This window comes from Paralichthys olivaceus, chromosome 5, assembly GCF_024713975.1.
Source record: "Paralichthys olivaceus isolate ysfri-2021 chromosome 5, ASM2471397v2, whole genome shotgun sequence".
Classification (NCBI taxonomy): domain Eukaryota; kingdom Metazoa; phylum Chordata; class Actinopteri; order Pleuronectiformes; family Paralichthyidae; genus Paralichthys; species Paralichthys olivaceus.
The window spans coordinates 4,454,718-4,477,824 of record NC_091097.1 but is presented as its reverse complement, the minus strand read 5'-3'; the positions used below and the strand labels follow the sequence as shown (position 1 = coordinate 4,477,824).

General features: G+C 42.9%; 1 protein-coding gene across 6 annotated transcripts in view; it reads left to right on the top strand.

The window, feature by feature from the left end:
* LOC109634329 (RNA binding protein fox-1 homolog 3-like) overlaps positions 1-23,107 on the top strand; it is a 391,336-nt gene that overhangs the window by 117,070 nt on the left and 251,159 nt on the right. The gene's annotated exons all lie outside the window — the stretch shown is intronic.

Genomic DNA, 23,107 nt, shown 5'->3' with positions numbered 1-23,107 from the left:
CATGTCATCAGAGATTAGAGCAGTGAATATCATTTGTTTTCTTCCAGCAGTTGTCAAAGAGCAGTGTCACAGAGGTGGATCCAGTGAGCAGTAACACACAGAGAATTAGAATGACTATGGTTCATTCACATTTCTTTATCTAGATCCTTTTGCTAATATAAACTATTATCAGCATTAATGTTTTAATGGAAAGCAATGACAAATATTTATGACAGTCATTTCACTGTTATGAAAACATGATTAAGACCAAACCAAAATGAACAATGAAAACAAAAATCTTTCATGGTCTTGTTTTTTTTCAATAAATTAAAAACTAAATATGATGCTCACAACGGCAGTGGAAAAGATTAATAAAAAGTGGAGGTTGGTAATAACAACTTCATTTTATGAGGTGTGGTGTGAGTGTTGTGTGTATGATTCAGTCATAGGCAAACAGCCTTTTCTGTTTCCTTTGGATAATGCTTTGATCGAAACTAATAAAAACTAATTACAATCAAATGACTAAATGATGACTCGACTCAATATTTGTTTTCTTTCATGAAATGAAAACGGAACCAAACTTAATAACACATTTGAATCATCACAGGATAAAAAAACCTGAAAATTATAGAGAATTTGCTTCATGTATATATTTTTTTAATGTTAAATATGTTAAGGCTAAATCCAAGCAAGTATTTTTTCATTTTCAATTATTATTCAGAACAAATCTCAAATTTCATGGTACCTTTCCAGACACCCAAGGACACCTTACAATATATCATGAATTAACACATAAATAATTACAATAAAAATAAACATTGAAATTGCAAACACCTATCTAAACAACACGTGTAACACAATTGTTTAAAACTAAGGTTACAATCAGGTTAAATAAATATCACATCATTGTGATATGTATTTAACCTGATTGTAACCTTAGTGTGTGTGCCAGTGTAAAGAGAAAGCAGATAATACAACAAAGTACAGCAACAGCAAAAATTAAGACCAGGGACCAAGGCATAGCAACGCTTCCAAATTCTTTATCGATGTTGCATTTAATCCATCAGAAAGTGAATATGGGTGTCTGCATCATCATTCTCAAAAGTTTGTTTCTCCCCCGTCTAGATTAAAACTCCAATACCACTGTTTTCAAACCAGAACGGAGCCAAGTATTTTTAAGTCACAGTTGTTGTGTAGTGTTGCGTCTTAAAACTTTTACATTTGACGACTTTCCCAGAGAAATGTGTGTACAGTTTGGTCTTCAATGAAAGGAGATGATTGGTTCTTTGTTCTAAAATTTTGATAAGAATCTTATGTCACCCAAAGACCCCGGCGATCAGGTGAAAACGTGAGGCCTCCTGTACGGCCCATTGTTTTAACTGGTCTTCTCTGATTTTCTCCTGCAGATGGAATATTAAGTATGTTCTTTTAAAACACAAGAGGTGGGAAAACAGTAGAGGAAGGGAATTAATCCGCTTGGCTTTATTTTGATAATGTTTTAGAGCTACAGTATGTCTGCCCAAATCCATTGGCAGGGCTGTTCTACTTTCTCTTCCACAGACGAGCCAATTCTTAATCCCAATTCATCTAATTGTACCTCAGAGTGCTAATAAATATTGTTATGAATTATTCAGGCTCTGAGTGGGCTGATGACACAGAAACGGGTGCAGTGAGTAGAATGCAAAGCACTTGAAACTGGAAATGGGAAAGTGCACTAAATTCTCTCAGAATTTGAACTAATGAAAGTTACATGGACAATAATAGTGTAGGGACCTTCTCCACATGATTATGGTGCTAATGGGGATGTTAGTGCAACTGTCTAAGGCAAAATACAGTGAGTTCATCGAATGCAATCTGATATAAAAGGTTAGTGGCATGAAACCGTTGACAATGACAGTAAACAGCGCTGTGTTAATTTGCCTATTATACATGAAGGTTTGAGCACTTAACAACTAACTGACATTACCTGAACCCTGTGTTTTGCCTCGGTGCTCATGTCACAGGAAAATGATTCAGTAATCCATTCATGCTGCACCTGGCCATCATTTTAATGTCATTTAAGTGTTGCTTTTAGTGCATTCATCTTTTCATTTGCCACCCAGATACTGTATGTTTCCAAATGTCATCCATGTTTTGCGCAGCTGGGGTTTTTTAGAACTCGCTCCATGGCTGCTGTTCCAGGGGGAGCGTCCTGGGGATTAGGCTCCGTGGCAGCACTGCGCTGAGCCTGTCTCGTCGTGGTACTGTTCCACCACTGAGCTCCACTAATGGCCAGGGCTCAGACCAGGCCTCATTAAGGCAAACTGACACCAGGAAACGGGGGCTCGCGGTAGGCGTGATTAGATTAAAAGTTCAGACAAGCCTTTGGTCTGTGTAATTTGCGGGTCTCCGGTCATACACAAATAAACAAAACGCGAGAGCACTTTAAAAACAGCCCCCTTAATTAGCTCATTGAGACTCGGGTAAGCAATATCAACACCGTGGCCTTGGGCTCTGCAAGGAGCTGCTGGAATAAGGGAGGAGCAGTGTGGGGGTTGGTGCTGAAAGGAAATGAGGGACAGGAGAATTATTCACTGTACAGTCGTGTTTGTATGAGTGTTATTCTGCGGCAGGGGAAGCAGGCGGGAGGTCATCGGAAGCGGCAGCTCGGGTCCAAGCCGCTGATTTGGGGCTGGAATTAAAATGTCCCACAGCTGTTTGGCTGGTCTCTGTACCTTGACTAATGAGTTGCGGAACAGACTGATATCTCGCCAGTCGATGACATCCTCACTCCGACCAGTCAACTGTTTCAAAGCGTTTTCTGACTAAAATACCACCTGCCCCGCTCAGCTGTTGCTACAAACAGCTGCCTCTCCAACATGTGGACCGCAGTGCACTGTATGCAAACTTAACTTTTTTCATCAGACCACCAGCACAATTACCAGGCTCTTCATACTTGACATCAGATACGGGCGCAGTCTTGACTCTCAATGACTTTGCTATGTTCTGGTCATGTGCCAAATGTTCCCACTGCTGGATCCAGCCACAAGAACGCGAAGAAAGTTAATTTAGTTGCCGTTGCCAAGGGCCGTGGAACACCGCCATAACTCGAGCAGATGATACATCACCTGGAATCTCTATAGTACTTTGCAGAGACTTTGATGGGCTTCATAAAACTATCTTTGTTCAAGACTGAAAAAAACTATTTTTAATAAGCAGCATTTCTTCCTAACAAGTATCTGTTTTGATCCAGATGTTCCTTTTTGGGATTTCACTCTGCTTTAACTGTCGGGCTAGTTGCAAGGTTTAATTGAAAAGCAGTGACAGGAAATGTTATATTGTTCCTTCAGGAGCCTTCTGTTGGTTCTGAATACCACACCCCCCCCACAAAATAACAAAAACTTCACTTCTGAGTAGTGCCGATGAGAAAAGTGTTCTTGATTGTCACTGGAGATTATGATTCTGTAGGTATGGAACAGGAAACACTGGAGAGTTGCAACATATCTCAAAAGGTGGCATTGATGTATTGCTGAGTTTTTCTTTGAATGTTTTTGAGGAAACATTGTGCACATTAGAAACACACCAATAGTCTGATATTAACCAGACTAAGATAACGGTCTGAGTGAGACCCTGCCATATAAACGTATTCATATTATATAGACTTGTGTGTGTCCCATTGGAAGTGGGACATGTTACCATCTGCTTGCCGGCATTTGCCCTGCAGTGTAACCAGTGGTGGGACATAATGTTGACATGACTCAGTGGAGAATCATGTAAACATCATAATAAAAGTAATGCCCAATTCAGAATAACTTGGGTTATTGGTGTCCATGCAAACATAGTCATAATTGCACCTTGACTTCTGTGCTGGTGCTGTTTCTTAATGGAGGAAGTGTTACCTCATTGTAAAGTGCAACAGAAGTGGCACAGATGTTTGGTGAAGAGTGAACATTCAGTTTCATGTCTTGTATCATTGTTTACATAATATAAACTGTTATGCTATTGAACCGAGGGACGATAACAAAGTTCCTGCACATTAACGGCCCTTTAAGTGCTTTAATGATGTAACAATACACATTCACGACAAACATTTCGTTCATCCTCTTCTTTCTTTAAAGTTTATCTCAGGACATTACATGCACATAATTATTGGGAGCCATGGTCGTCTTATCTAAAAAAAAATGTGACAACAATCAGATCCAGCAGTCGATTAGTTATGGAGCTGAGGTAATTCAGATTTGATAAGAATATGAACGTGATCGTTCAACGGGACCCTGTCTTAACTTTTAAATGTTGGTGCAGAAGAGTCATCAATGAAAACCTGAAAATCACAATGAAGATGGAAACTATGAAACCATTTTATTTTTATTTTATTCTCAGTTTTTATTTTAAAAGTGTTGAAAAAGTACTTTTAAGATTCAGGTTGATAGCCACCATCTAAGCAGCATCTAAACTCATTTAACATATTTGATAAAGTATAGTAAAATCTGTTTCCTCTGTAGGGAGCACTGTCAGTAAACATTATTATTGAGCTGCATGTGGCTAATCTGATTGATGGATTATGCATGAGTTATGGTGACACATAAGTGATGGATAGTGTTAATATCATTTTTGAAAACATTTTTTTCCTTGTAAAAAAAAAAAAATGCAGCAGCAGGCACTGACACTACTTATTTCCCATCCACCAGTTAACTTCCATTTATCATCACATTTGTCAGAATATGTGCATTGGATATATTTTTACTTCTTCTCTCAGTCTCCTTGGTCGATAAAGTTTTCCCGTGTGGTGACTCGAAGCTGATCTCTGATCAGATTAAAGTTATCTTCCAAACCTTTAATATTCAGACTTTAAAATTACCATTTCTATCCAGCTGTCAGAGGAGGAGGGAGGAGGCATGCCAAGCAGGCCCTTCTGGATGTGTGTGGGTGTGTGCCTGTGTGTGTTGTTATGGCTGCACTGCCACGATACATTTTATAGGCCTGTGTCAGGTGATGGAGAAAGTTACTGCATTCTTAATAGTGGAGCTTTTCAGGTTATTAGTTATTATTCAAAAAAAAATCATGTCACATGTTTATGGCCACCATAAACAATTATGCTATTATGCTATGCCATTTTCCTTTAAATCATGCTTATTTGTCATTAAAGATAGATTATTTTGATCTTGGCCTTAATAAGTAGAAAACTCAATTGTTTAGTTAAAAAAATCTTAAACCAAATATGGACTCAAACATTGTTAGCATCGTAGCTGTTCGCTCTGGATCAGCTCTGTAAACACTCCAAGCAAATATGGCACAAGCTGATAGTGTGCCATGGTGAACAGCTTCCCCGTTCACTGCAATATAACTTTAATGACACGCTGGGAATGTGAATGCGATGAGTTGAAACACATCACTTGAGATACGACCTACTTCCCTGTGCACCTCTATAACTGAAAAGGGAGAAAGTAACTGTTCAATCAGAGCTGAGTTTATACGAAATTAAAAGCTTAACACACCCATAAGGTTCAGGCTTGTGAAGAGAAAGGATTCTACACTTGGGTTCTGTTCGAGAAACTGTAATGAACCCCCACACAAAAAAAAATAACACCATTACAACAGAAGAAAGGGGGCTACAGCTAATCAAGAACAAAACCCAAGCTACTTTCAAACATGGACTAATGGAGATTGTCCGAGCAATGGGGTTTGGCATTTCTCCAGCGTTTACCTTTCACACATGAACAACGCAGCAGGAGAAATCTGTGGAGTGTTCAGGTGAGGGTAGGCCGAGCATGCAGAGGCAGGATCTGCAATTCAAATCTGCTGCAGAAATCACCTGCTTTTGTTTACGGTACTGGCGTCTTTCCAAGATGACGTCTTTGTCGGTGTCTTCTACTGGTGGCACAGCTTCTTCATCCTGAGATATTTGTATTCTTTATGTTGGTTGCATGTTAGAAAAGTTATTAACATGCCCACTCGCTCACAGTGAATCCTCCGGAGGATCTGCTGCTGTTTTCTCACGAGCTCACTCTTACATTATCTTGAGTTAGCACCAGGGGGCAGGTTGGAGAAACTCCGGAGAATGCCTGGAGCCTCACATTCACATTTGCATTCTCACATACAGCCCTACCTAATGTCAGGAGATTATCCGGAAATGAATGCATGGAAGCAGCTAATGCCTGGTCATGAAAACATAAGCATGTCCTTGTAAAAATGATAAATGAACAGTGTGAGGAGCAGAAAACAGTGGAATATCTATATGCTCATCTTTTAAGAGTTGCCTGCTTTGGGAGGAAGCCTGAGTACCTGCGGAAATCCCATCCGACACAAAGGGAATATGTAAACTCCACACAGAAGGACCCCAACCAATTGTGAGGTTCACTGTACAACCGTGCCACCTGAAAAATAAATTCAATGCTGAAAATCTCTCATATAAAGTTTGTACCAATATTCTGATTATTTGCTCAGAATATCAGCTGCCTGCGGCATTTTTATCAGGCCTTCAAACCAGGTTAATCCCTCATGAAATCCATGACTCATGTTTGAACTGATGCTTTCTTTTAAAAAATACACTTTCCACTCAAATTATATCAGACTTTCAAAGTTTTGCAATTTCTCCCACAGGTTAGATTAGAAACAGCTACACTTAATGTTAACTTAATGGATCTCAGGGAAGCGATGATGCAGAACATCTTATTTTTTGCACACCTACTGTTGTGCTGCAATACACAAGACACAATATGATGCCAATGCTTTGAATCTCTGAACAATAACCTTTGAATTTCTGCATCTTTTCTCAAGATGAATTTGGAGATCAAATGCTCCGAACCAGAAAGGCCACTAACAAACATGTGCTTTTAGAGGACTCCAATAAAATCTGCCAAGCTTGGAATATCAATCCCTCATTACCTGACCTGATATTTCCCAACTTGTGAAAGCAAAGGGTCTTGTACAACTGCGTGTTTTAAACCAGAGACCCTCATGCATTTCAGAAGTTATTAATTTAATGTTTTCTTGTAAAATGAGTTTATTTCCCCCAAAGAGAAAATCATTTTGGTATAGCATTGGCACTGAATTCTCTGAAATTGTTTGCCAGCATACAAGAAGTCTAAAGATGCCAAGGTTTCATATTGTGTGGCTCAAGAGCAGAATCATGAAATAATTAAAATGAAAACTGCGAGGAGGCAAAAAGTGACAGACAAGTCAGGCCCTTTTCTGTTCCTTTTACATTCCTGTCTTCTGACTTCTGCCACCCACAGTGTTAAATCATGGGGCCAGGTTGAGCTGACTTCTACCATGTGTGTGTAGGTGGTGGTGGTGGGGGGGGTCACAGGTGCCTGAGTCCCGTACCTGTCAGCAGGCCTACACGGCACGCTTGGTCCAAAAGCCAGGCCTGAGGATAACACGGCGGTCGCCTCCGCACCGCTCTGCTCGGAAAACATCCACACTGTCCACCAAACAAAACCCAGAGAGCAGGCGAGCAAACAAAGTAATATTATACAACATACACACTGCATATTTGCACAACGGAACTCTGTTTACAGTGTATATATATAAATAAATATACACTGTATTATATAGAACGTGTGAGCACACACCACCACCACACACTTGTCTCAGGAAGTACAGAGTAGGAGGACAGGCCCGGTATCTCATCTCTTCCACTCTTCCTGTCACTGTGCGCTGCTGTGGTGGATTCAGGGCCTCTGTTCGGCACAAAGGCCTCCTACATGCCTGGAGGCCAACTCCTACAGGCCGGTTTTACCCAGCAGGTTCCCTCCCACAAGGATCCTGCTCTGAATCATGAACTCTTACTGAGGCTTTTCCACCGTGTCAGTCACCGGTGGAGCTAAACCTGGCTAATGGATAAAATGCTGGGGTCACAGTCTTTTACCTCTACGTTACCAATATAGGAATTCTTCCTGACACAAAGAGCCCACATGTGTACTTGTGCCTAACTGTACTTTCTTAAACACAAAATAATCCTTTCCAATGGCACAAAACATCAATTTTCCCAAAGGCACAACTGCTCTAGAGGCACGAGGTGAGGTAAACGCATAATAACCACCATTTTTACTGAGTGCATTTTTTCTAAAGTGCTAAAGTTACATTATTCTCATTATTTCTGCATTTTCATCTGGAAGCTTAAGAATCTTTTATGTTTTTGGCTTCTGCCTCTTTGATTTTTTTCATCCTAAACTGCTGAGATTATTTCTTTGCCTGGTTCTCACCTCTGAACTGTTGTCCACATCGCTGCCTTTTTCAGTAATTGAAACAGGTCTGCTGTTGTGCTCGCAGGCCTTTTTTTTTTTTTTTTTTTTACTTCAGACATTTTGACTTGTCATCGCACGAAAAAAGCCCAGGTGTCACAGAGGACGTGTCAGCTGTGTCTCTGACATCCCGGCAGAGCTGGAAGTCTTTTGCACTGCTGACAAACATGGATGAGATCAGTGCAGCTGTATTGGTTGTGGTTTAAAGTCAGCGTTCAGATATTGCACCGTTTTGAAACTGGCATGTTGCTTTGATCGGCGTGACACGCGTTAAGATAACAGCTCAGCAAAACAGCTACGGCGGCTCGTGTTGAATGAAAACACATTAGTGTGATGGACACGTGAGTGACTTATTGGACAAGGCTCAAAATTACGACCCCCCTCCCAAACAGAAAACATCAAATATGAGCACGGTGTCGGAACGAACGGCTGATTATTCAGTCCTGCCGTCCCGTCCCATGAAATGTTGATAAGCAGAACTATAGCTAGCCTTTTCACCCCAATAGACATTTATTTCACTGAGATGACCGTCAAAGAAAAGTCTGTGACATGACATAATGAATGTCGATGATCGTGGGTTGTGTGTGTCAGAGGTCAGGGTTGCTTCAAGCAGGGTGAAGCTAAAAATATAAATCAATTAGAATGATACAGAAGTGGAGGTGATATCTCTCCATACATCTCAGAGCAGCGTTCAGTTCCATAGAGGATCTCATGTTACTTGTTTATGCTCATCTTTTATTTTAACCGACCACTTGTGGCTACAATAGATTATTGTCTGTGCTAGCTAGTAATTCAGTATTGTATTAAATCCTGGGGTCAGTGATTCCCGACCGGGCCACACTGGTAGGTTGTTTTTTTTTTCTCCTTTTCATTTCAGCGCCCATGTTATCAGGCTAGAGTGGCCGCAGGGCTCCTCTAAAGAGTCAGGGTCTTTCCTCACTTGCAGTGCCTGGTTCAGAGCAAAACAGACAGTTTCATACTCAAGTGTTTTTTTTTTTACTGAATCCTTTAATTAGTTTTTACAAGGTTCTATTGTAATTGCAGGGATGGAGGATGCACGCCTTCATAATGTAGAGTTCTGGTATTTTGTTGGGCACATAGGCTTCTTTAATTCAGAAACCTCACTTAGCAGCTCCATCAGCAGCTCCGCAGCAGGCACGCCCCCAGTGTGAACAACAGGGCCCTGCGACACACACCACGTCAGTGACGCAGCCAGACGTCTGCACATTCATAGCGTGAATAACAGAATGTGCACTCTGAGCATATTTCTGCCACTGAGCAGTATTCTCCCGTTTTCATTGTAAACAATAGGAACCTCCTAGCTGCAACTTACATGCTGGAAATGACCAAATTAAATCGTGCAGTTACTCAGTCGACATCATTTTTTCTTGTCATTTTGCTCTACATTTACATGGCCACCGGTATGCAGATATTGACCAGATGAAGACAGTTGTCTGTATAAGACACTGCAATGCAAACAGCATTTTCTGATTCCCTGAATAAGGTCATACTAAGCAACAATCAAATGAAGACGTGCGGTATTCCCTTCTTAGTGGCATTATGTAGACATGTACACATCGTATCACATTATAACGTCTTATTGGAGGTTTCACTGCACCTTGTGACAACTTGCAATTTCCAACTGCTTGATGACACATGTGGGTATAAACAAGACGGAAGAAAAAGGAGTTGTAGCCGTTGTGAAATTAGTGTGACATGCATTGTACATTTACTATGTTAGGGTGGGGTTTTGAAGGTGGAGGAATAAAGTTGGATGTATTGGCCTAGTGGACGTGATGTTATGAGTCATAATCAGGCTCTGTAGCATGCAAATGGCAAAATGTGTGGAATGTTCTATAAGCAGCTCATGTAAACATCTATAATCAAAGCAGTGTTTTATTTCCTGACCCTAACCCAAAATATAGTCAGTGATTGCAAATATTTCACCAAAACAAGTTCACCCTGACAGCGGCACCGTTGCTGCTTTTTGGCTTCAGCACAGTCCAAGATGATTGGGATTGGTTTATATCACTACAAACCAGCCAGGGTGTTTTTTCCTCACAGCAGAATCGTAATTGGTGCAGCCAGACCATTCTCTGATGCTGACACAGCACTGTGGAGGCAGCACATGCACATGGTGGATAATCCTGGGATCTGTGATGGGTTACTAGCTACAGACTGTGTTGTCTGAAGTGTGCTTGTCAAGCTGCCTTTGAGCTCCTGCAATCTTGAAATTACTTATAATCTTGCAGGTGAACTTTGTTCGTCAAGAAATATGTCTCAAAATGCATTCTTTTATCCGGTGTTTTAGTTTTTCTCTTTTCAGACATGTTGTAATGCAGTTGAAAGAACAGATTGTTAAAAAGGAATGATGGTAATGCGTCGTCACCACACTTTTTTTAGGAAATGTTTAAAAAGTGCTGGACAGAACACTGAGGTCTGCACCAGCCACTGCGGCACTTCGACCAAAAACCTCCCGTCACATTTTAATCTCAGCGCCATACATTGCCAAGTCCCCAACGACATCAACGCATCAGTCGTCGGGTCCCGGATGTCATAATGAGCCTGGACAGAATCAATAGACATCAGCGCTATGATTGATGATGACCCAGAGCACTGTGCACTATCTCAGTTGCGATCCTCTTATAGTAAGATGAGCATTAGCATGTCTTCTTTAACGAAGGAACAAAAACAAGGCACGGCTCTCGGGGGACTGTTGTCTAATTTTTTTTCCTGTCACGCTTGATTGGGCTCGGTGGCGTCCTAGTAGCCCATTCCAGTCACCATCAACTAACTGCTGTACTCTGGGGCCTGCAGACCTGACTTAATCAGACCAGCTATACATAAATAGCAGGCCAGCCATATGGTTCCACCGTGACGGCTAGTTCCTCATTACATCGGTTCTTTAAAACAACCAGCGAGCATCTGTCTTCGGTTCTCCTCCAGCAGGGTTTAAAATAAATAATAAACAGCTGCATTATGAGTAGAGGGATGACCTACTGTATAGTAAGTTCATGTGTGCTGTATACGTGGTGCCATAGCCTTGGGCAGTGCAGCGTTTACCATATGCACTGGCCTCTAGTTCAGAGTGTAGCTGAATACACAACATGTAATTTAGTCATAGGAACACTCCACTTGTCAAGCAAGTTAGTCGGGGGAAAAAAAAATGTATTTGTGCTGCGGGCTGTGGAGACGGTGGGAGGGAAATCTATAAATGTTTGCCATATATTGTGTCAGAAGCAGTGTAATTGTAGCCCATTAAATCAGCATGGTGTCCGGTGGGCTAGCTCTGATGAAACACCGCTCCTCTGCTGCCTCCGCCATCCACAGCAGGGTCAGCAGGCTGGGGACCACCGAGATGATTTAAGGCCCGAGTCGCTGGTTAATAGTTAATGAGAGTGAGTCGTTTGGTGGCTCTGGATGGTTTCCAAGGCCCGGCCAGCTCAGGGGCGGCAGCTTCACAGCCACTCAGGGCTGGAATTGAGAGGCAACCGAGAGGTCTAATCGCTTTGTTAAATAAAGGTGTCCCCCTCGTCACCCTCTGCAGATACCTATGCATGCAATAAGATAGAAAACAAACACAATAGATACACCTGCAAGCTCCTGTGGTCGTGTCCCTGCCTCATCTCCCGCTCTTGTCCCAGAATCTGATTTACAGCTGTCCCTGTCGCCTCGGCAACTTGTTCGCCCTGAATTTTTTTATTTATTTTTACTCCTGTTGTTCATCATTTTTCCATTTTTCAGGCCCACACACATCGAGTCATAATTCAGGATCGGCAGATACCTTGTCACTTTGTCATTTCCCGGGGAAAAAAATAAAGGGGCTGTTTTTTAAGGGGGTGAGGATAAAAAACCTGGGGCCTTTACACACAGGCGCTTACAAGGGTACCTCTGTCATGCCCCTCTGCCCATAAGCACAGCTGGGAGGGGTGATAAGTGAGAGGGAATCAAGGGCACATTAGTCTGCGGAGAGAAAAAAATTCAGACTTACAGTAGGAAGCCATTATTATCACAGGTGTTTTGCTAATGCATAAAATGGTCATTATCTGAGCGTGGCTGCCACACTCGTCCCTTTGGTTCAGAGGTGTTTATTGGTTTATTAGGATCCACACTGACTTCACTCTACCAATTTAATGCCATGGAATTGAAATAGAGCAAGATAATAGTGTTGTCTGCAGGGGTAGAGAGAACTGTGTCATGTAGCCTGTTAATGTTGTTTCATTATGAGAGAGGATTTAGAAGGCTGTGTGCCCGGCAGATGTGACAATGAATTTTTAACTGGACAAATTCAGACTCACCAGCGAGTACCGATTGTGTGCATGCGCATGTTTGAGTGCTCCGTACGAAAGCTGTGCATACGGCGCGGTGCAAGCGCCTTTGTGTGTCTGCACCTCGTTGGCTGGGAGAAAAGACAGAGATTGGGCGAGAGCTATAGAGAGACTCTCCAGGGTTTAGAGAGAATGCTCATTAAGGCCTCCTATAGCACAGCCAGCTCATTCCTCACAGTCCCAGCGGCTGGCTCTACTACGCTCTGCTTCCTCACCACATCCTCTCCCTTCTCTTTATCTGCTCTCCTCTATTTCTGTCTCCTTCTCTCTCTGTCTCCTTCCCCGTCTGTGTCTCACCCGCTTCCCCCCCGCTCTGTATTCCACCTGCCATTTGGAAGCTCAAACAGCAGATGTTTTGACTTCGAATTGACAGTGATGTGACGCTTGCTTGAGCATTTACTACTTTAGCAAATTAGAAATGTAGCCTGGCTTAAATTAACTTGAAGCAGCGTGAATAACTGGTTTTACCTGCTATCTGCATTTGCTTGTCTAACCAGGCAGTGAACATCTTCCATGGGTCACGTCTGCATGTTTGATGATACTGATAAAACATATACAGTATATATAATATTAATACATGTATATATATTTAATATCACATTAATACATATAAAACTTTCACATTAATATAAACACACTTCTTGGTCTTCACTGTCTTTTTGAGGGGTTAGGGTGGAGGCGTTGAACAGGTGGAGCCATCACTGCTCTGAATCGGTGCGAGCTCACCGCTGTTTAAAAGACAGTTTTATATTTAACTTGCCCGTTTTGAATCTTCACTCTTCAGCTCCTTCTCACAATTAGAGGGAAGAACACTCTTCTTTGTTTCTGCCTCATTTCCTGGTTTGAAGTTAATGAGGTTACTGTATTATTGCAGAAATATCTCATATAGCAGCTTTAAGGGATAACGATGGTGTTATTTTATCTTTTTCTTAAAACAAATCCCCACAAGAGACCAAAACCAAGAGTGAGTTTATCCTGCTATCCTGCTCTGTGCTATCTTTTTTTCTTTATGCCCAAAAAACTTGAAAAACCTGAACTAACGATTACCTTATTGTGATCATAGCGCATGTGTTTTATTCTAAATCAACTCTGCAAGAACATTAAATATAAAGGTCATCAACATATGCATGTACTAATGTTTCCCTCATCGGAACATTAGAGATAGTGCATGGAAACATGGATGATTCTTGTTAGTGCAAACACACCTGCAGTATTGTTTTCATGAACTCTTTAATACCAATGTCATAGCTAGAATGCTTAATCCTAAACCTTGATGCCTCCCAACCCTGAGAGTTTGTGTGTACGTGTGTGTGGGTGGCTGGGGTGTATTTGCGTGCTTGTGTGTACAGATGAGTATTAGTGACGTTATCTGTCATGCAGACAGGCAGCCCGCTGTCTGCTTGATTACCGCTGGCCAGCCAAACGCTTGACCCGCAAGCGGTCGAGGCCCCGACGGTGGCAGCGGTGGGAGCATTATCCACCTCCACCCCTGCCTGTGTATAATGGCCACGCCGTGTGATCGATGGCCTGTGTACCTGTGGAGCCCAGCACCCAGAAGCAACACACCCACACACACACACACTCACTGGCTCACATAAAGGCCAGGAGACACGCAGTACTCCTCAGGAAACACCTCGAAGTCACACCCTGACACATGGATCCATTATACAGGCTTGACTAGATGTATGGTATATTCATCATCTTGTCCAAATACACTGCAGTCTCTGTGCTGAACTGCCTGAATACCGAATTGTTCACCTCGGTAACAGAAGCTTGATTCACTGCTTGTGTTTGTTCGCTTTTTCTTTAATAATGATAACGAATAAACAAATTCACATACACATGTACAGATTATAGGCCCGTATCAGACCTAGTTTCTCAAACACGTTTGTTTATGCATCACAGATGTTATGTTCTAATATTTTCACCCCTATCTGTTTTTTGTGTTGGTTTGTTTGTTAGTAAGCAAGATTGTGCAAAAAAATTACTGGACAGATTACCAAACAATTTAGTGGAAGGATGCGAATAGACAAACTAAATCAGCCATATGTAGGGAATTGATTTAATTAAGTTTTTTTAATGTGGTACACAGAATTTAAGGGGACTGTTGGGCCTTGGCGGAGGTATGCTCTGAGTTCCATTCTACTTATCTTTGCTTTTGAAAACCTTGGGGGAAAAGTTTTCCTTTACTATTTAACTTTCCTGATCCATTATAAAAGTTTGACTAGATGTAGACACCATATTACTGGAACACTGAATTGCTCAAATGTCAAATTGCTAACTTATTTTAAAGCCAAATTTATGCATTTCCTTTTCCTCTTGAAAAATATTGTCAAAGAAATTCTTGATCTTTCTCAAATACGCTGAACCAAGCTCTGAGCTCTCGCTCTGAGTTTTTTGCTCGTCCAACAGCGACTTAATGCATTTTTCCCTTTGCTTTTGACAAATATTGACGGAGGCTTTCACAGAGACAGTTTGCACAGATTCTAAAAAGCTTTCCTGTATTATCAAGTGTCCTTTTTGAAATGTTAAGGAACACACGCAAGTTATGCCCCAACAGAAGAAAGCAGCTGAGGAATTTAGGTCGTGTTATAGTCATACTCCACATTGAGGATATGTATCTTCCCTTTTACTTGTTATGTTATGTTACCTCGTATGTATTGCTCTTCACATTGAGACAAAGTCTAGGGATGCTGCTTAATTTGATGGCCCATTCATAATTAGTATAGGAAAGACTTTCTGAATATGGTATCTACAGCAGGGGTGTGGAGCGTTTTCCTATCAAGGGCCATTTCAGTTTTTATATCATCCTTTGAGAGCCATACAACATTATTGAACACATATATCACACTAACCTCTCTGATGAAACTAGTTCTCTTTGCTGAGACATCTGACATCTGTCAGTTGATGATGATAATCGCAGCTGGTTTTAGCCAATCAGCTTGCTCTAACAATCGTCACCTTTGGCGAGGCTTGCAAAGAGGGTAATTCCTCGCTCTTATGAAACTCGGCAGTGATCCCATACACAACTTCACCTAGTTGGGTAATATTTATGTCTCTTGTTTGAATGCAGACCAGGGAGGAAAAATTAGAATTTTCCTATCCAGTATCGTGCGATATGCCATTGACACTTTGTCCACTTCAATCTACATGGCACCTTTACAAATTTCCCTTCTGAATTGAGTTTCCGCCTCTAGCGATCAGCTCCCTCACCAAAAAAAGTTGCCTGCGTAAAAGTGTCTCTATCAGAGTGTGATCTTGTGAAAAGCTGCTTGTTGGACACCCAAACTCAGCCGAAGAGCTTTAACTTCCCCTAAGAGCGTTTGACCTTGTAACTTGTCCAGTTCAGGGGCCGGTTCCGACTGTAATGACACTCAAGATTGTTTTGCTTTATCGCTTTGAACTAGGTACAGTGGCTTTCTGTATTTGTCTTGGAAACCACAACATATTACATCTCTTCTTTACTCGACGGTCACCATGATTCTTGTCAGCGATGAGGTGCATTGCATTCACCCTGACCATGACCTGACAGGCATGAAACCACAAGGGACCACCCTGTTGTCTGCAATTGTTGTTTTATTTTATAGCAGGAAAAAGCAGAAGTTAATGAGATTTTTTTTTTGTATTTCTGATTTTCTGTTTTTGTGTCTATGTATTTCCTTAAAGACAGAATCATTTTCTCGCAGGCCAAATTTGGACCTGAGGTTCCCCATCCCTGATCTTTTCTGTACATATATATTTGTGTATACATTCTCCTTGAACACCTGTGTTCCCTGTGCCATCCTCTTCCTGTCAGTATCCTCCATAAACAAAATCCCTCCTGCTTGATCTTTTCAAAACTCTACGTTTGTCCTTTGGAGAGCCAAGGTTACCATGTCCATCGCTCCCTCCCGCCGCAGAAGAGATCTGTCAACAAACTTCTGAAGACTTTCTCACTTGGCAAACTTAAAGAGGAGCGCAAATGTCCCAGGAGGTAATCAAGCACCTTCTCCTGCAACTGGTATCTTTAAACAGAATAGATAAAGGAGGAGCGGGTCATACAGGAGAGCTCAGGTACTCGGCAAGGAAAGTTCAGTGTATTGATGTGCTGCAAAGGGCTGCTGCTTCACAGCGAGGGGAGCCCGTCAGACCGCAGGCTTGATACCTGCACAGGTAGCCCGAAGGGAGCTAGGTTAGTGCCCAGAGAAATGGTCTTGCTAAAAAAGAGAGAGAAATGACTCCCTCTTTTTTTCCCTCTGTCTTACCCATGTGAACCTTTGTTCACTCTCAACTTTTGTGGAAAAGGAAGGAAAGAAAAGAAAAAACATGGATAAATGTCTTCTTCACTGGAGACTAATGATCCACTGGTGTCTTTCATTCCTGGCACTGAAAGTGGAGAAGAGCTTTGATGATGGAGGATTGCAGCTGACAGATAAAAGCTGGTTGCCCCCCCCCCCCTGCAAGATTCTCCCCATTTCTCCTACTACTTAGTTATGTGCTCCACTGTTATTGCTATGGTAACCCATTGTTATTTTATATTTCATCTTTGCCATGAAAGTTCAAGCTGAAGGCAGAAGAGCACTGTACAAATCGAAGTTGCCTCTCGCTCCGTGGCTGTTAGTCTGCCTACCTCGTCTCCATTTGGCTCTTTTTTTTTCTTTTTTTTTTTACTGGATCTGTTCATCATACAGAATGCACCCTTGTAATGTGATGGCATTTCTATGAATAACATCTTTTATATGAGGCCTCTATGTGTGGGTCTACAGCATCAGTTCCATTTGTTAGTTGTCCTATTCAAGTCGTTGGATAAACACTTGAGCTTTTCTTACATATTTCTTATATCAGACATCCAGTGACACAGTATTGAGCGCCACATGTATAACTCTGCAAAGCTCCCCCTGATCTTTGTATTCCGTACGCCGACTTGCTTACTTTCCTCCTCACTTGACTTTGTTTTCAATAACACGGCTTTAAAGTTACCATTCCGCAAACTCATCTGCATTATTTAGTAAATCGCAATTCCGACCTATTAAAGGTTTTGAGCCCCTTTTTCACCTCTCCTTCCTCACTCCTCACTTTTTCACCCAAGCACAATTTGATTTGACTTGATTTGATTTGAGCCCTGCCACTTTCAGTTTGCATAAGGTAACCAAGAGTTATTTGCTAGAAGAGACAAGGGCCTCACCAGGGGCGAGGTTTGATGAATTTCTACGCTGCTTAGAAATTCTAACTTTGCTTTATTCAAATGTAACACATGACTACAAAGAACTGGTGTTTGATGAGGTGCATGAGATGTAAATGTCGAATGGAGCCTCTCCACTTATCTGCCCCGTCGAGGAAGGTGCCCAGCATTGTAATCATCTGATCTGGATGGATTCAAAGTGTGCTCCTTGATGTGACTGAGTGCGGCTCTATTGTTTTGACGGGGGAGCTGTACAGTAACATTCCCTCAGGGCTCACTGGATCAGATGGAGCAGGCTGGAAAATATGTGCTGCAGCTTCTCAGGGATCTGAGATTTGGAGTACAATTACTTTTCCCGGTATCCATTTTTCATCAAGGAGGAACTCTTCAAATCTCAGCTTCCCACTACATCCGTGCTACATTTGTACCTGATTTACTCCTGTCTCCCAAAAACATTAACTTTTCCATGCTCCTTTTTCCTACTACGTCTCTTTCACACAATGATCATAATTCAGAAGCACTCACAGTTTTCCTTTCTTCAATCGTCTAGTGAATTGTTTTGTGACCCCTTGCACTGCTCTTGCCTGAATCACTATGTACTCCAAGTCACTAAATGACGAGAGGAAAATATATGTAAACATGAGAAATTGTGTGTGCAACTCCACGCCCGACTGTGCATCAGCTTTTGCAGAAAGCCACATGGATTCAGTCGACAGCGCCCCACTGTTCCCTGCAGCCATGCTACCGTTTAATTCAGTGATGAGGTTGTTGAGAATTACCACAAAACTCAATTTGTTTAATTAAAAAAAGGAAAAATAATAAAATATCAGCACTTAGATCTGAGCTATTTAACAGCAGATGTTTAGTAACACAGCAGATGTTTTCATATCATCAGCAGTGAGAGGCTACATGAAGTTGCTCTCTGCTTGTACAGTAACTAATGTGTGAGCTCATGGATAAGTGCACATCTACCTCTGCACATGGCTGAGCCTCTGGATGGCCATGCATCTGTCTGGGGGCAATCTAAGCTCAACCTTTAACGCTTTGTGCGTGTGTGACTTAGAGAATGTGTGTGCATGAGCATAGCGTGCCCATGCACACATGCGTAGTTCTCGTTGTGTATTTGTGTGTGAGCCTCAAACCGAGCTGCTCACTGCCTGCCTGCCCGTCTCTCGTCCCCCCCCAGAGGGTCATTCAGCCCCTCTCTCAGCTTCTAATCCCGTCTGTCCGGGGGAGATAGAGGGGAGCGGACGGCTTCAGCGCACCCGGGGCGCCGCAAACACAATCACCAGCCTTTCACAGACACTTAACGGGGCTTTGCGCTTGTTCAACAAGGCAAAACGCGGCAGGAGGGATCAATTTAATACAAGGCCTGACTCAAATGGAAAGAGGGTAAATAAATAAGCAATGACAGCGAGGACTGTCGCACAATTTGTGTAGTGCTGTCCTCTTTCTCTCAGTCGCTCCTCTGTTGCTTTTTGCCGTAGCACCTATGCGATTCCATTTCCTCCCTCTGCGGCATATGGGGACGAGCTGGGGAAGAGCGACCCTGGCTTCTCTCTCTCATCAGGGTGTGTTATTTTAATAAATCACTTCTGCCATTGCTTGGTACATTAATTCCCCGGGCCCAGAGGGCTGTGTTGCCACTAGCAGCGATCTGCATGAGGCGCTAAATGATGTGGGGGATCCCCCGGTGAGAGAACAGAGGCTCTCTGAATCTTCCCTCTACCTCAGCCTTGTCGGTTTGGCTCTCAACCAGGGTTGGCCCAGCTCTCAGCAGACATCATAATCAGAAGAGAGCCAAGGCCTCATCGTGCTGCACATACCAATGAGACGCACATATAGCCAGGAGGGAAGTCACCTGACACCTCGCTCTGCAGACACTAGCCCCTCGCGTGGCTTCATTACACTTCTTCTCTCTGGGGGTTTATCATACAGTTAATGTACTGTGTGCTGTATAACTACATGCGTGTGTGTGGCATGCACTCTCTCTAATCAGATTTTCAGAGCAGTGTTGATTCGATCCAGGAGGGGGTTCCTCGCTCATATCATCCAAAGACAGTGAGTCTCACTGCAGTTTAACCTGTGTCCTCCTTGATCGCAGGTTCCACTTGTCATGTAACATTCCATCACGTTGTCCTGTGCTGTGACAATCGCAGCCTTCAGAAGGGGTCACGTGTGTGCAGGCAGCGTCATACATACGCAGCACATAGCGTGGTGTGTTTTACATGGATGCTTGATTGAATCCAGCAAAGTGTGACTGCACAGAGGCAGGTGGCAGGAGTAGCAGTAGCCGCCAAAGTGGTAACACTTGCACCAGTCGTGTTGATGGGAGTGATGTGATTGTTTTTCTCCGCTGGGGGTTTCCAGACACCCCCACATTCCCTTCCAACGTCTTGACGCATCATGGACCGGCTCACAGATTTTTTTCTTTCTTTATACATCATAACTCCTTAGACAGAGGGGAGGTTGCCATTGGTATGCACAGACAACACCGACAGATTCACCACCCAGAATGCCGCTGGGAGATTATACCCTTCCCGCTCCAAGCAGCAGGGATTCGGCCACCGTAAATAGAGCACATGGGAGTGTGCGGTGTGCCCGGAATGACAGAGCACCGCAGCCAGCCAGACGCAAAGCAGAAACTCAAGGACTGCCGCAAATACAGTAATCTCTCATGCTTTCGGTTGTGGTTTTTACCTTTGGGGACTCAGAAACTGTCGCACTGGAGATCCATCTGGCTGCTCGCCAGTGTGTTGTGGGCAACCGTTGGGGCATGCAGGACATAAGCTACAAACAAAATCTGTTAGACTTCAGTAAAGAAATATCACATGAGATCACAGAAAGGAAATGAAGTTGGTACAGAGTTATTCATTCAGGACTGTCATCTTTACGTGAAAGCTACTCAGTCAAGGCAAGAATTCCACCTTAATAATCAAAGTTTTCAGAAGAGGAAATTGGCCCCATTTATTTGTCTTTTTGCTCAAACATTAAATTAGTTTATTAATAAGTTATTCAGTATGTGTTTACATCAAATCTTGTAAGGAGTGGAGCACGAGTTCAGCTTGCAGAGCAAACCATACAAAGCAGAAGTTCTTCTGAAGGGCTGATGTACTATCACAGACAAAAAAACTGAATGGCAGCAAGAGAAGTAATTTGAACAAGTACAATGACTTTCTGTTGCCATGGTGTCCAATGACACACGGTGGAAACAAAGATGCAGAACAGTGAAATACTAGATGAGAAGTACTTTGTCATGTTTTGACAACAGTCCAAGCTACTTATGACAGTATCAGTAAGTAAAGTAAGTCAATACCCACATTTTTTTACATTTTTTCCTTAAGAAGTTAACTTTTCAAGCTCAATCAAATTATTTCATGGTCATTTTCAGTTTTCATCATCAAGCTTTACCAGCTTCTGTTTTTTTTGAACATGCCAATTTCCATTCGTCTTACTTGGGCATACCCTGACCCATTAAAACTGCATCTGTGCATTTGACTTAATATGGGCACGGAGGGCTGTCTTAATTAATAAGCAGGCATCCACCAAACTAATCTGCCTGTGTTGTGAAGTCTGTCCTTTCCATTAAGTGGGACTCACATTATCTCCTAATCAAATTAGTCACTTAATTGTGGCCCTCCCTTGATGGATTCCATGAAAAAAGGAGCGCTGTGTTTGCTGGAGGGGGATGTGTGAAGATGGAACACGGCTGTTTTATTACGATATGAATTTTTTAATAACCAAAGCGTTCGCTGTCATCTCCTTACTTTGAACCTTTGCAAAGGGTGAAGTTGAATTTGACATTTTATCCACTCACGCAGTTGAGTGTCTAGCTCATGTGTTGGGGCTAAGTAACTAGCCCAAGGCCACTACCCAATTGCCCAACAGGGGATTGACCCCTGTCATGCACTGATCACTAGTCTGCTGTCTTAATCACTTCCTGACACTGGCTGCTGCACAACCTGATCTTAGTCAATACATTATCTCCCTCAGCCCTGATAGAACTCTTATTCCCTGAGTCACGGTTAAGTAGGGGAACCTTATATGACCGCAGACACCACTTGTCCATCCTCGGCTGTGTGGATCGGCCTTTCTGAGCTCACCTTTTTTAAGGGAGTTCGATGGCTACCTCTGCGGCGTTAGCGAGGCTGCAGTGGCCAGCGTCCACGGGGGAGAATCCGTGGGGAAACCCCAGGCATCTGATGAATGGCGGCATGTGTGGTCGTTTGTCCCGCTGATGGAGTTTTATCCCCTGCCCTTTCAGAGTGGCCAGACAATAAAGAGAGCCACAGCCAAGCGTGACAGGTTAACCCAACAGTAATAGAATACTCTTAATAGTCTGGCCTGAGCCAAAGTCTGTAGCAGGGACCAGCCACATCGTCAGGCTACTTCGGCGCAGAGAGTGCAGGGGGATGCGACGGCTGAGTTCACTGTTGTTGTCAGAGAGAGAGAAGCAAGGACAAAGAGGGCAGCTTGATGGCTTAATGGGTGGTTTGATGGTTTCATAGGGTGAAACTGAAGCTGGGGAGGGCAACCAAATAGATGATACAGGGGCATTGTACAAAAAGATGTAAACTGTATCAATTCTATATTTTACTGGAATCCTTGAGCTTCAGCGTGGCGGCTTTGTCTCCCTGCCTTGCCTTCACATCAAGAATAATTCATATAGAATGCTGTGACACTGTGTTAATGTCTATACAGAAGGTAGAAAATAAACACAATCAAACTGTACAAACAGTCAGAAGAGATTTAGATGATGTTGTCATGACGTTGACGTGAACGTGTCTGTTTTCTGGCAGATAATCCTCACAAAGAGAATCCTCCAGGCTACAAGCACCCGCGCAGGCAACGCTCCTGTCGGTGTTTGTTTCTGTAGCACCTCTGCTTGCAGTTTGTCATGTCTGACTTGGGCTTTAATTAGGCCCACAAATTGAAGCAGCGGCAGCAGGGCTGGGAGCCCTCTGTCCACAGCTCAGCCGTCCTCCACGGCGTCTCCTCGGAGGACCCCTCTGCTCTGTGTGGTTAAGATAATAGAAGCTCGCTCAGAAGATGTTAATTGAGGGGAGATAAAGTGCAGTAGTGGCTGGAGGGATGCAATGTGCGGGGGTGTAGGGGAAGGAGGGAGAGCTACCTGATTAGAGGCTGAGGTGTTGGACTTACAGCTCTTTTTTTTGGGGGTGATATATGTACTGCTAGATTTTCAAAAGGGAAGAAATAAGACACAGGAGCAGCATGCATCAAAAACCCACACCTAAAAGACAGTTATTAAAGTTTCCCGTGAATCATTTGTGTTGTTCAGCAATGTGCCGTGCCATGCCATGCTGTGCTAGCCTTGAAAGACCAGATAAGGCCAGGAGGATTAATATATTTTACCTCTCAGTAGCTGCTGGAGCGGAATGGTGCTGTCAGGTTGT